General features: G+C 42.9%; 1 pseudogene; it reads left to right on the forward strand.

The window, feature by feature from the left end:
• Positions 1-7374: 7374 nt before the first annotated feature.
• On the forward strand, positions 7375-10007 carry LOC148454325 (52 kDa repressor of the inhibitor of the protein kinase-like; annotated as a pseudogene).
• Positions 10008-14436: the final 4429 nt, after the last annotated feature.

Raw genomic sequence — 14436 nt, forward strand, 5'->3', positions numbered from 1 at the left:
TCGGCAGTCTGTATGTTATCCAATTTCCATTGTAGTAATCTACCTGACCATTGTTATCTGCTTTGGGGCCTTAGATTACCAAGCAAGAAATGAAACGCATCCAACAAACCATGAGAAGGGTAGAAGATGAAGACCCAAATGAGATGGAAAAACCTAGTGAATTGAAAAGAGTTGAATATGCTGAAGATTGTTTGTCTTCAAATCAAGCTCGTAGCAACATGTAGAAGAATGATAGAAGCTACAGTGACTCAATTTCAGCTACTGATGGCAATTTGAAATGTGAGTTTCTTGAGAGACCATGGAGGCCTTCACTTGGATACTAGCTACCATTTCAACTCATAATAAAAAAGGGAAAGACAAAAAAAAAGGTAAATCATTCCAATCTGGACAGTTTCCTGTGGTTGGTAAACTCGGATGCTAAAAAAAGGAGTCTTTTGCAAATATTATGCCCTATTTGGTATGGCAGGAATGGGGGGGCTCTCACTAAAATTTCCTCTTCAGGAACTTGTAAGAAAGCAGGAACTTCAGGGGAAAACGCAGGATATTTACAGGGGGGGTTCCAAACACACACACACGCATATATATACTGTAATATATATATATATATATATATATATATATATACACAGTATATGTGTGTATGTATATATATATATATATATATATATATATACAGTATATGTGTGTGTATGTACATATATATATATATATATATATATATATATATATATATATAGAAATACGATGTCTGTTAAGAAACAGCAACAGGCGGCACTCCACGGACTTTATAGTTGAAGTAAAGTGACTTTATTTGCCAACGTTTCAAGACCTGGACGGTCTTGTCATCAGGGTGTTCAAGTGTAACATACAAAAAAAGCTTACCTTAAATAGCTGTATACAAACGGAAATGTCCATGAGAATCCTCACGCGCCGTCATGCAGGGAGGCGCGCAGTGTGTGACGTCACCAGCACGTGGCAACCCGGAACATGTGTGGATACAGTCTGGGGGTGGGTAACCAGGGAAACGCTGGACGCTGAAAAAAATACGGTGTGAGAAATGAGCCATAAAGCTACACTGCGCGGCTACCTGCATGAAAGGGGAGAGTGCTCAGGGACGTGAAAATTAAAAAGCGAAGAGTGCATTAATGTGTGCACACATGATATGCAATTCAGCAAATATAAATATAGACCAAGGAATCAGATAATCGATGGAACAAACTAAAGCACGATGGTGCCATGAACTTTCACTGAGAAAAAATAGTATCGCTATGTAACAAATGTCACTGAATAAAGACAAGGGTGGTGCAATCGTCATTCAAAATATTTCACAGTACAAACAGGAATTAGATAACCAACTTTTGGACACTGCGGTTTATAAAGAATTGACATATGACCCCACTTCAAAGTACAAGTTGGAACTGGATTCCATTTTGCACACGGCGGTGCTCAACCAGCAATTAAGTTCTAATTTGTTTAAACAACTGGTGCAACCATTTCCAAGGGTTCCGGTGATTTATACAGTCCCGAAAATCCACAAAAATTCAGAACAACCCCTGGGTAGGCCAATAATATCAGCCAATGATTCCTTATACCAACCCATTGCACAATTTTTGGACATTCTTATCCAACCCTACATCGTGACGCAGCCCACATATTTGAAGGACACCACCACTTTGTTAAATCTCATTAGAGCATTGGATAACATCCCTGATAATGCTATCTTGTGTACACTGGATGTACACAGTTTGTACACTGTGATACCCCACCAAGAGGGTCTAAATGCTGTGGATACTTTTCTGCATAACTGCATGTTTGATAAATTGGACATTAACTTGTTTTTGAATTTACTTGAATTGACACTCAAGAGGAATTACTTTCTACACAATGGAACATTTTATTTACAAATCAGCGGATGCTCTATGGGATCTAATGTATCGCCTTTGTTTGCTAATATTTTTATGTTTTCACAGGAACATTCTTTTTTCTTCACTGATCCGGATATTTTCCAACACATTTTATTTTATAAACGATACATAGATGATCTTCTGTTGATCTGGACAGGTGAAAGGGACACATTGATACATACCATCGATAATATCAATGCATCACCCAATGCTATCAAATTCACCTATCAGTGTAGTGACACCAATGTTCATTTTTTGGATGTCAATTTAACTTTAAATAACAATCGTATTGAAACTTCAGTATACACCAAAGATACTGATAGAAACACCATGTTGATTTCAAGTAGCTTTCACCCTCCGGCCCTTAAAAAGGGCCTGGCCAAGTCTCAAATGGTGCGAGTAGCTCGCATAACCAGCGATAGAAGCAAGGTTGATTCTGAGTTAGACAAAATCATAGATAGGTTCATACAAAGAGGCTATGACCCGGCCTTTTTAGAACAACAAAAGGAAGAAGTATTGAAAATACCCAGAGAACAGCTATTGAACCCCAATCGGAAACAACCCTTAAAAACACACATTCCATTTGTTTCTGAATACACCTTGGCCAGTCCAGTAATTTCAAAAGCTACCAAAGCTCTCTGGCCGATAATATCCACAGATCCAGAGTTACCCAAATTAGCCAACTGTAAACCCCTCATTAGTTACAGACGAGGTCGCAACCTCAAAGACATATTAGTGAAAACAGATATCACTCCTTTTTTCTCTTATAAAGGTGATGTGTCACATAAAAAACCTGGGTGTTATCGCTGTCCTTCGTGCGTCACCTGTGGTTACTTAGAAGTGGGGCATACATTTAACCACCCGCACACTGGCAAGAGGTATTACATCAAGCATGTACTTACATGCTCTACGCGATTCGTTATATACCTTATTACATGCCCCTGTGGTCTTGCTTATGTTGGCCAAACGGCCCGCATGTTTAAAGAGCGCATGGCCATGCATCGCTCCTCTATCAGAGCAGCTTTGGCAGGAAAAGATTCCGACCAACCTGTAGCTTGACACTTTAAGGATGCCCGTCACACACTGGCATCCTTACGTTACAAGGTCATTGACCATGTTCCAGCACAAATTAGGGGTGGCGATCGCACTAAGCGGCTGTTACGAGTGGAGGCCAAGTGGATTCATCTGCTTGATACCATCCATCCGCGAGGGCTAAATGATAACATTTCCTGGAATGCATTTACATAGCGTATACCCTGCTATTTTTCAACTCCATCTCTTAGACCTTTTTCCTGTGTAGTATATATACAGTGGGTAATCAGTTATCTGTTCCCACACACTATAGCCTCTTTTGGCCATTATGTGCTTTTCAATATATCGTTGTTTCATATATTGTTGTTTCATGTTGCGCAGCTCAATTAGTAGCCAAGTAGACATACATTGGGGCTCATTTGGTATCCCATATACTTTAAGGGTCTGCATGGGTTATCATATGCCTCCATATTTTTCACATTTTTCTGAAGTTTTATTCAGTGACATTTGTTACATAGCGATACTATTTTTTCTCAGTGAAAGTTCATGGCACCATCGTGCTTTAGTTTGTTCCATCGATTATCTGATTCCTTGGTCTATATTTATATTTGCTGAATTGCATATCATGTGTGCACACATTAATGCACTCTTCGCTTTTTAATTTTGTTTTTGTTGTTATTATTGTTTAACTATCACGTCCCTGAGCACTCTCCCCTTTCATGCAGGTAGCCGCGCAGTGTAGCTTTATGGCTCATTTCTCACACCATATTTTTTTCAGCGTCCAGCGTTTCCCTGGTTACCCACCCCCGGACTGTATCCACACATGTTCCGTGTTGCCACGTGCTGGTGACGTCACACACTGCGCGCCTCCCTGCATGACGGCGCGTGAGGATTCTCATGGACATTTCCGTTTGTATACAGCTATTTAAGGTAAGCTTTTTTTGTATGTTACATTTGAACACCCTGATGACAAGACCGTCCAGGTCTTGAAACGTTGGCAAATAAAGTCACTTTACTTCAACTATAAAGTCCGTGGAGTGCCGCCTGTTGCTGTTTCTTAACAGACATCGTATTTCTACATTGTTCCTAGGAAGGCACCCAGGCATTATCACATTGGAATACTGAGTGCCCCTCTACATGTTCTATATATATATATATATACACACAGTATATATGTGTGGGTGTGTGCATGTATATATATATATATATATATATATATAAATATATACACACACATATATATAATGTAATACATACATACGTACGTACGTACGTACGTACGTACGTACGTACGTACGTATGTACATATATATACACACACATACATATGTCACACATACCTTAACCACACAAACACTGATTACATACACACCTTGCAGCAGCTGTGGGTTGTAGACCCGATAAGGATGGGACCTGGTAGGTTGGCTCCATGTTGACAAAATGCCACGATCGTGGGTCAATCTGGAGGGGGCAGAGCCAAATGATGCAATTCCAATGGAATTACATCATAATGGCTCCACCTCTTCCCGACTGACCCACGGCATTTTGCCACAAGGGGGCGGGGCTTAAGAAGATGGTGCCTGCTCTCCAGTATGTCAGGGTGGGCTTTCTGGGTACTCAGAAACCCGCCCTGTGTGCGCTAGTTAACTTGTAAGAACTTGTAAGAAAGGACTGTTAGGCAAAGATGGAGACATATGCACTCATGAGAAGCAGCAATACCGCAGGAATTCTGTACAAGCAGCAGAAGAGTTTTTGAAGGCCTTTTATGCACCACAGAGGAGCTTTTGAGCAGGATTAGTCCACATTGACTACAGCAGGTCCAGGAGAACAGACAGAGATTGAAGCCTATAATAGAAACCATTCTGTTTCTTGGCAGAGAGATTATACCTCTTTGAGGACATTGAAATGATGGAGACTTATTTACAGAAGCCATCACAGAACCACTGATTAATGAAGGAAATGTTATAGAGCTTCTCTGGTTTAAAGTTACCTGTGGGATTATTATACTTGCAAAACACATTGAGAACTCACAAGCAAATGCAACTTATATCAGCAAGAACACACCAAACCAGCTGATTGAATGTTGTGCAGAAGAGATTAGGAATTCTGATTCTTCAACGTGTCAGAGGCCAAATTTAACTGTATGATATATGATGAAACTACTGATATTTCCCACAGTTCTCAGTCGAGTCTTTGTTTAAGTTATGACTGTTTAAAACTGGAGCACGGGGCCAAGCTGGACTATTTAAAACTGGTAGGATTGGAATCTATGCTCCTCACTGCTAGAGGGAGGATAAGATTCCAAAAACGTAAACAGGACGTTCTCTGGATGTTCCATATGGGCTCTCTACATCTGGGAGGTCTAAATGAATGTGTGGAACTTAATTCTATTACATAATGAGGTATAGAGCTATATAGTTCTGTTTTGCCACTACATTTTTATTTGAATCTTATATTTAGTATAATTTTTATGGTATTTTACGTGGTATATTATGTTATTATTACATTGTGCAATTAATATTATACAAGGCTCTTTAGAAACCAATAATACATAATTACCATAGGAACAATTATCTATTTAAAATTTAATGTAGCAATATTTAGAATCAGGCTTTTGCCTAATTTTATATTTTTTTTACATTTTTAATATTGGATTGGATTGCCTTCTAGATTCCAATTAATTTACTGTTATGATTACTATTTTTAGAATTGAATGGATGTCACTTTTGTGTTACAAATCTGTATACTCAGAAGACTGGCAAAGTAGCAAATAGTTGCTTTATCAGGTGCTTTCCATTGAAACATTGGGCTGATGATTTAAATAGCCTTCCTGGACAAAGCGGCATATGACTCTGAGGAAGCCTTAGGAGGAGCCACGGAGAAACGCGTCAGCACTGCTGTTGACCTGATTGCATTCATCGTTCTTCAGCAGAGTCGGCATTGTCTTTATAGCGATTCCATCTCATTACAGGGAGCTACATATGCACCATCTTTAGCAGCATCGATCAGGTCAGCAGTCAGCGTGGTGTATTGCTGAAGTGACACCTGATACCCACGCTAATTGTGGGTCTCTCCCACATGCAGGATCATCTCCTTGCTTGGCCAGCACAGGAAGGGATACGCTGCTGGCGACTCACAGGACGGCGTGCTGCTGCTGCTGCTCTGACCCACTCACAATCTGACATCCAGTCTTTATCGGGGCACATAATTTCCTACAAGCTCTATAGGAGACCTCTATTTACAGAGAGCAACATCAACCTTTGTACTCCAGCTTGTGTGGACACTCCTGAACTGGTAATAATATGACATTATAAATAGCTGCTAATTCCATTTCAATCATTATGTGTGCAGATAGACTGTTTTTTATTGTAAATGTTTTACATGTCCTGTGGTTCATGTGGTTTTACGTGTATTTTACACTTGTTTATATTTTAGCTATCTCTATAGTGTTGCTACTATATTGTTTATATATAAATTCCCAGCACTGTGTATTATATTACTGTTGTCTGAATCATCTTAGAGCAGTGGTTCTCAAACTCGGTCCTCAGGACCCCACACAGTTCACGGTTTCCAGGTTACCCAGCAGGTGCACAGGTGTATTCATTATTCACTGACACATTTTAAAAGATCCACAGGTGGAGCTAATTATTTCGCTGGGGATTCTGTGAGGAGACCTGGAAAACATGACCTGTTTGGGGTCCTGAGGACTGAGTTTGAGAACCTGTGTCGTAGGGGATTCAATTAGGAAGTCTTACACCCCTCCTCACAGCTGCGGGTTCATTTCAGCAATATCCCTTTCAGACAGAAGAGCATGCTGGGTCAAACATTTCTACCAGGTATTTTGCTGATCAACACGGGTCCTTTTTCTGTCTGAAAGGGTCAACCCAGGTTGAAACTCCCAAGACTTCCACCCAGGAATTTACCAAGCTCGGAGAGCTGAGAATTTCAACCCGGGTTGACCCTTTCAGACAGATGAAACACCCATATTAATCAGCAAATTACCTGGCTGAAATGTTTGACCCAGTATGCTCTTCTGTCTGAACGGGGGTTCAGGCTGGGACTGGCAAAACGACTCGGCATAAAAATGCCATGTAAAAGCTGGCTTTTTGGGGGAATTCTGTCTATTGATCATCTTTTTTTTTTCCTTTTGTTTAAGTTATGTGTACAAAGGCCAAAAACATGAAGACTTCATTGTGTTTGGAAATGATCATGAGGCTTGTTTTAAGGATTTGTCATAATCCTTTGAGCCTAAAGTATAAATGGCAAAGTTCTGGGGCAGCTGAAATTAGGAAAAAAAAGGGGGGCTGAGCTGCACACCCTAATTTAAAAATAATAAGAGGTGCTACCATGCTGAGACCTGTAGTTCTAATGCAGAGAAAAGGGGAAAATGCAGATGCACACTCTAAGCACTAAGAATACTGATTATCAAAATATAGGGATGTATTCGGCATCCCAGGTTGGAATCCCTGCATCAGTATCCTGAACGTCGGTATCCTGAAGTATTGGGGTGTTAGGGTGAGGTTAGTGTTAGGTAGTGGGGTTACAGTTAGGCATTAGGGGGAGGCACCGGGGAGGGAGTGTTAGGATTAGGGTGTGGGGAGGAGGAGGTTAGGATTAGGCACTAGGGGGGTGTTAGGTTTAGGGTGTGGGGAGGGGGAGGTTAGGGTTAGGCTCTGGGGGGGTTAGGTTTGGGCACCAGGGAGGGAGGGTTAGGGTAGGGGTTATGGTAGGGATTGGGAAAATACTTACCAGCCGTTCTTATGGGTGCCAGGATTCTGGCTGTCGGGATTTCATACCCAACCCTGAAATATATATAATAAACGGTAACAAGCTTGTAATTAGGCAAATAAAAAAGTTACATTTAGTTCTGCAGAATTGTGTTGGGATTGGCACGGATGGTTGTTCCCTTATGATATCAGAGCAGCTGGGTCCAGTTGCAGAGATCCGAAAGGAGGCCAAATATGCTACAAGATGCCCTTGCTTTAACCATGTACTAAACTTGTCGATGTCCGAGTCTTCCTTGGTTCTGAGGATGCGCAGCAGTATTGGCATCATTAAGGAAGTTGCATGTTTCTTTAATGTTTCAGGTAAGCAAAATCATATTCTTATGAATACCGTTGATGCACAATTAAAGGTCCTGTGCGAAACACGTTGGGTAGAGAGAAGTGAAAGCCTGATTCAATTTCTTGATCGAATTGAGAAAATTTCAAAGGGCACTTGAATGTATATCACAATGGACTGAAACAGCAACATCCTTTAGAGCCCAGAACTTCTTAATTCCCATGAAAAAATTTTGATTTTGTAGTAGTGGCATTGCACTGCCAGTTGTCTATATTTGCTTTGAGTCTTCCGCTTATCTGACCATTCCAAAAGCAAACTGTAGACTTTCCTGGAGCTGCTACCCTGGTCACTGATCTCCTGTTAATTCTGCATAACCAGCGTATAAATTGCATTCAAGGGTTTTCGACAATATTTGCAAAAGCATCTGTGGTGTCGTCAAAGTTAAATGTTGCAATAGAACTACCCAGAAAAACAAAGAATAATCAAAAGCATAAAGCAAACGTTCTATTATCCACACCAGAAGAGTATTATAGAAGGTCAATATACGTTCCTTCCCTAGATTCTGTAATAAGTGATTTGAAGACCAGAATAATTTTCTGTTGAAACGTTGTAATTTTGTGAAGAGACATCTTGCATTTGAACAAAGAATTACTGACATTGAAAGTAAGTACATGTTGCAATACCTATGATTATCTATTAAGGGCTAAACCTGAACTGGAATGTAAACTACTATCAGAGGTTCACATCTGGAAGGAGAAATGGGTACAGTTGGCTGACTCCGTGGATCTTCCAGAGTGTGTAGAAGAAGCTTTGCAGAATTGTAATGGAGATGTTTATTCCTTAGGCTGGGTACACACTTAGTGAACTGCCAATGTGAAGCCTGTTGGTGCTGATGAACGGTATATTGGGTGGGCGATACACACTGCACAATTCGGTGAACGACCACCTGATTTATCATTTACCAACATCATTGAACTTGCTGGCATTGGCAGCTGGGTCGGTCCATCAACCGTGAATGCAGGCCAATGGAATGACCTGCGGGAGCGTGCATAGTGGGTACACACTAGACGAAGTGATCGATATGTCAGCCCGATCAGAGGGATCGGATGACATATCATCTAGTGTGTATCCGGCTTTTGTGACCTCCCTTCTGAGAATTCTTTTAACATTGCCCATCAGTGTTGCATCAGCCGAAAGGAGATTCTCTTCAATATGATGTTTGAAGACATGGTTGAGAAACCAAATGGGTTAGCAGAGGTTGACTGGTTTAGCTTTTATACAAAGCTATTGGGAGGGGATGCAGTCAATAGACCGGCAACAAAAGATACCACCTGTCTATATCCCGACTGCACTAGCCCAGCACGGGACTTAAGATAGGCATCGAAATACCAATGCCTATCTTAATCTCGATGCCTGAAGCCCGACCCCCGCCGTCCTGATCATCAACAGCCGGGTAAGTACACTACTTAACCCGGAGATGGGAGGGTTAGGTTTAGGCACCCTGGGGGGGGAATTGTGGTTAGGCACCCCCCCAGGGAGGGTTAGGGTTAGGCTAGGGAAAGGGGGCTAGAGTTAGGCACCACTGGGGGAAGTTAGGGTTAGCAACCCCCCTGGGAGGGTTAGGTTTAGGGTGAGGGAAGGGGGGGTTAGGGTTAGGCACCCCCGTGGGGACTTAGGGTTAGGCACCACCCCGGGAGTTTTAGGGTTAGGTACCACTAAGGGAGGGTTAGGGTTAGGTACCCCCAGGGGGACTTAGGGTTAGGCACCACCCCGGGAGTTTTAGGGTTAGGCACTACTAAGGTAATGTTAGGGTTAGGGGTGAGGTTTAGAATACTTACCAGTCCCAGTCGAGATCTCCTCCATCGGGCTTCTGCAGTCGATATCTGAACTGGTGGTTAAACAGCTGCTGGGATTTCAATACCATTCCATTCGAAAATTGCAACATACAATGACAAGGTGATTGACCGCTTTTCAAACAATAGAAATCAAAGACTGTATTTTGTGTTGTAAAATGTTAAAATATTTTTTTTATTTTGATTTATTTCTTGTTAATGAATATTCTGTTTGTTTTATTATTTCATTATTTGTTGATTGTATTGTTACAATTGTATTGCTTTCAGTGGCAAATTTAAAATAAAGCCAAGAACAAACTTAACTGACATGAATGCTATGACACATTATGTAGGGAGGTGCAGGGCCCAAAAGAGTTGGGACTGAAATAGGGAGGGGCATGACTGTAAGTGGGAGGAGTAATGAGTAGAGAGGGGAGGAGTCAGCATTAATTCTTATACTGCCCCTTCTAAAAGTAAAGTATAGTTCCGCAACTGCTTCCCACGGCCATTCTGCGGAACAATAGACTTACTCAGGACTGCGATAGTCGAGTGATCTGCGGCTGATGTTGCATCTTTGTACGCAGATGCTGCGACATTTTATACAGATGCTTGGATTTGCAAAGCCGCAGGTGGGCCTCTCATTACATTTCCCGGCAGCTGCGACATTTGCATATTTTTGCATCGCATCTGCATACACATACTTAGTAGTGATGTAGTCACTATGATATAGTCACACAGGAACTTTGGCCAAGGATCAGGAGGAAGTGAAAGTGAAGACAACGAAAAAAAAGTGAGGTAGGTGAGTTTTCAGGGAATGCTTGAAGGGTTTGGAAACTAGTGGAAAGTTTTATTGTGCATGGGAGGGCATTCCACAGAGAGGGTGCAGCCCAAAAAAAGTCCTGTGACCATTATTGGGAACAGGTAATGCGTGTGTATGAGAGACGCAGATCTTGTGCAGAGCGGAGATGTCGGGTTGGGAGATATTTTGAGATAAGTGAAGAGATGTATGTTGGTGTGGTTTGGTTAATAGCTTTATGCGTAAGTAAAAGTATTTTATATTGAACATGGTAAAAAACGGTAACCAATGGAGGGACAGACAGAGTGGATCAGCAGACAAAGAATGTTTGGTGAGGAAGATCAGCCTCGCTGCTGCATTCAAAATGGATTGTAGCGGTAAGAGTCTGCTTTTGGGAAGACCAGTAAGGAGGTCATTGAAATAGTCAATGCGGGAAATAATGAGTGCATGGATTAGAATTTTACAGGGTCTTGTGTAAGATATGGTTGTATTTTGAATGTTTTTTAGATGAATGTAACATGATTTTGAGACAGATTGATGTGGGAACAAAGGACAGTTCAAGTCAAGGATGACACCGAGGCAGTGGGCTTGTGGGGTGGGGTTGATTGTCAAGTCATCTACAGTGATAGAGATATCAGGTTGGAAACTACTATTGGTTGGTGGAAATATAATTAATTCTGTTTTGGAAATATTAAGTTTAAGCTGGAGCGATGACATCCAATATGAAATAGAGAGGCATTCAGTGACACGGGCCAATACAGATGGTGATAAATCTTTTTCTTTTCTTGCTAAGAGTCTAGAGAGGTGGTATAAATTGAAAAAAACAGAGGACCTAAGACTGAACCTTGTGGTACTCCAACTGATAGAGGTTGTGAAGAGGAGGTGGATTCAGAGAAACAAACAGTTATTATGTACAATAATCCATATTGTTGAAAGATAAAGATTTACACAGTTAAATGGCATTTAAAAGAAAAATGCTATAAAACTGTAATAAGCACAGATTTAAAACATGATCTAGAATGATAAAAAACACAGATAGTATTAGACAGGATGTAGATGACATCCCAGCGTGCGGGTTGCCGATGGTCCAAATACTGGTGCTGAAATCCCGACAGGTCAGGATCCCGACACCAGTATCCTGACCATCGGCATCCTGAAGGTAAGTATCGGGGTGTTAGGGGGAGGTTAGCGTTAGCTAGCGGGGTTAGGCATTAGGGGGAGGGTTAGGGTTAGGCACCGGGGAGGGAGTGTTAGGATTAAGGTGCGGGGAGGGGGAGGTTAGGTTTAGACACTAGAGGGGAGGTTAGGTTTAGGCACCGGGAAGGGTGTCTTAGGTTTAGGGTGTGGGAAGGGAGGGTTAGGGTAGGGGTAGGAAAAATACTTACCTTTAGTTCCTATGGGTGTCGGGATTCTGGCTGTCAGGATGCCGCTGTCCGTATTCTGAACAGCGGCATCCCGACAGACAGGAATTTCATACTCAACACTATTAGACAATACCAAAACCTAAGATCAATAGTTTTTTAACACATATACAATGGAAGTATCTAGTAAAGCAAATAATGTATCTTAATGTTGCAGCTATTAGCTGTGGTTATAGCACGCCACATTCAGCAAATTATTCTATAGGTAGCTAAACAAGATTAGTCCTGGGGCATGCACCTGTTGTTACGAGGAGTTATAGTGTGAAGCCCTTCCTGTGTGAGATCCCGGGTGTGTGTGAAGTCACTGCAGTAGGTTTAATATCCAAGCCTGCTTGTCTATGGGTCTGTTCATGTAATAGGTTGGTAATAACCCCTGTCTGGGGTAATCTGGAGCCCTCTCAGTGAAGTCAGCTTAACTCCCTCTTCTGCTGTCTACACGGCACTGGGAGGGTCAGGTGAAGGAGGCATGAGCGAATAACGGTGGACCGGAGGTGAACCTGCACGTTCTTCTTCACTGCCGCTAGCTTCTTAATGTTCCGATCAGACGGGGGATGTCCAACACGTTTCATCCATCCAAACACGTAGGGCTTCATCAGCCCTTTGTGATTGAATGGAAAAACATGTTGGCCACACTTTTTGTGACCAAAATGCATTTCCACAACTGCACACATAGTATTAAAAATATGTTAAAACACATTATTATATATACAATTACAGTACATGGTGCCTACCGCTGGTAAAACATTTGAAATGGGCGATTATATATGTCCATTTAAAAATGGCACCACTGCACAAGAGTTAACCCCTTCAGTGCCGTGGACGCCATTTTAAACACATGTGATGGGTCTCCGGCCACACTTCTCACCCCATCCATGCAGGACACCAGAGGGCCATGTCCCATCAATTAGGCCCCTGTTCCCACAGTCTCTTGGGGTGAAAGGAAGCTAACTGGGGAGCTTTGGCTCTGGCAAAGACAGGTCATCCATATCACAGTGGGCCTCTTCTTCTTGGTAAACAATGTCTAAATTGTCACCCTGAAGTCCAAGGCTCCACCACAACAGTCTGTCAGTGTCCCCCAAGGTATGCTGTGGCCATTCAAAAGGTTGCGGTTCCGTTACCACTGTGGAGGACAAATTGCACAAACAGTGGTCTAATTGGTCCAACGCACACACAATTGTCTACCATTGTGCCCCAATTGTGGCATACCCCACCTTCAACCATATCAGTATCCTGCTCAACCAGGCCACAAGGTGCTCCTGCCCTTATGGCTCCTCCTGGCTCAGTACTGCCCATAGTCCATGCAGTGACACATTAGTTTGTACCACAATGTCCTGGGTCAAGTATTTGCACCATCAGCACTGGAGCTTGTACCAGAGCCCCCTTCAATGACTGGAATGCCAACTCAAAAGCATGTACCCAGTCCACTGATTTGAGAAGTCTGGGACTGATTCAGAGCCAGACGCTCTGACCAGAGCGCTTGCTCTGAGGACCTCATTCAGAGTCGGTCGGAGCGGCCGCACGGTCGTAAGGGAAAAGGGGCTGGATATGCAAATGATGCACTCGCAAGTTGCGTCCTTAAGATCAGATCGTTAGCTGGCCGACCAAGGGGAGGATGCGGCCGTAAGAAAAAAAATACGCCCCCTTCTCGTACGCATTACATGTCATCTCAGGGCATATAAGGATTAATCGAGACCATCGGGAACCATCACAAGGTTGACCATATCCTCTCTTAAGCACTACGATCAGGTCAGTGTACAAACCACCCATGTCACGTGTGCCATGACACTACTTTGTTAATTATGCACTCCCATAAAACGCCGTTTGCATAATTAGGCATGCCTGCGTTCGGATCTCCACTCCCCCATTTTCAAGCACCTTCCCCTGTTACCACCCACAAACGCCTCATTCTGTCACTCAAACTACCGACCTGGCTGTGTTCAAGGAGAGAGAAATTTCTGATCGTAGCAGCTAGTTTGCGCACGCGCATTGCAAACTTTACGCATGCGCAGTTTAGCGAACATCGGTGGCGTACGACCGTGCGGCCGCATCGACCGACTCTGAATGAGGTCCTGAATCTGGCCCGTCCTACCTAAAATTGGAGCGGCCTCCTGGCCGCTCGCATAGCTGTGGGTGACCACCCACAGCTTATGCGAGCGGCCAAAAAGATGGTCGCGATGGTCAAGACCATTGCGACCATCGGGCTTGCGACAAGACCCTTGCGGTAGGGTCTCGTCTGCCGCAAGTCCAGAGTGCTTTTGGCTCTATCAGAGCCAAAAACACTCCCACTGACATCACTAGTGATGTCAGTGGGGCCGGACCCAGACAGTAGGCGTTCCCATGGGAACGCCTCAGTCTGGTCAGCCACGCCCCCGGCACGCCCACCAAAGGGG

This window comes from Taudactylus pleione, unplaced genomic scaffold, assembly GCF_031769625.1.
Source record: "Taudactylus pleione unplaced genomic scaffold, aTauple2 ptg001005l, whole genome shotgun sequence".
Taxonomy (NCBI): domain Eukaryota; kingdom Metazoa; phylum Chordata; class Amphibia; order Anura; family Myobatrachidae; genus Taudactylus; species Taudactylus pleione.